The sequence below is a fragment of the Cystoisospora suis genome (genome assembly GCF_002600585.1).
Source record: "Cystoisospora suis strain Wien I chromosome Unknown contig_6607, whole genome shotgun sequence".
Classification (NCBI taxonomy): domain Eukaryota; phylum Apicomplexa; class Conoidasida; order Eucoccidiorida; family Sarcocystidae; genus Cystoisospora; species Cystoisospora suis.
In genome coordinates, this window is record NW_027159394.1 from 1 (window position 1) to 485 (window position 485).

The 485-nt window shown below is 60.0% G+C and overlaps 1 protein-coding gene across 1 annotated transcript in view; it reads left to right on the plus strand.

Moving 5' to 3' along the window:
- The first annotated feature begins 5 nt into the window (after positions 1-5).
- Positions 6-485, plus strand: part of CSUI_010059 (rtr1 rpap2 family) — a 7138-nt gene continuing 6658 nt past the window's right edge. The window contains exon 1 of the mRNA XM_068070166.1: positions 6-485. This exon is cut by the window's right edge and continues 229 nt beyond it. The gene's annotated coding sequence lies outside the window, so the exon portion shown is untranslated.

Consider the following 485-nt stretch of genomic DNA (forward strand, 5'->3'; position numbering starts at 1 on the left):
CCCGAATCTAAAGCCGCCGCTGTGGCGCCAAACTTGGGGAACCTCTCGCGTAATGTTTGAACATGTGGAAACGCTTGTCTTACCTCTTAGTGGCGGCTTGCGGCGACGCGTCGAGAGTCAAGAACCGCGCCCCAACACGGCCGGAGCCGGGAGAAGATCTGGGCAGCAAGTTGCTGGCGTCGCGATATTCAAATAGCTCTCTTGCCCAATCGCGGCACTTTCCTGCATCACTGTCGTGCTTGCAGACATCCGTCGCCAAATACCTGGTATGGCCTCTCGTTCGGTGGGCGCGTCGGGGGCTGACGCCGCTGTCTGCGGCGGTGTGCCGCCTACGAGTAGTAAGGGCCGCCATTTGCTCAGGGGGTCTGTTGGCTCGCACCTAGCTGTGCTTGAGCAGGAGGAACCAGTTCTTGGAGGCGGGGAGTTCAGTGGCTTGCCGAAGCCGGAAGACCATACAGACTTCGCCGCTGAAATGCCTTCTGGTC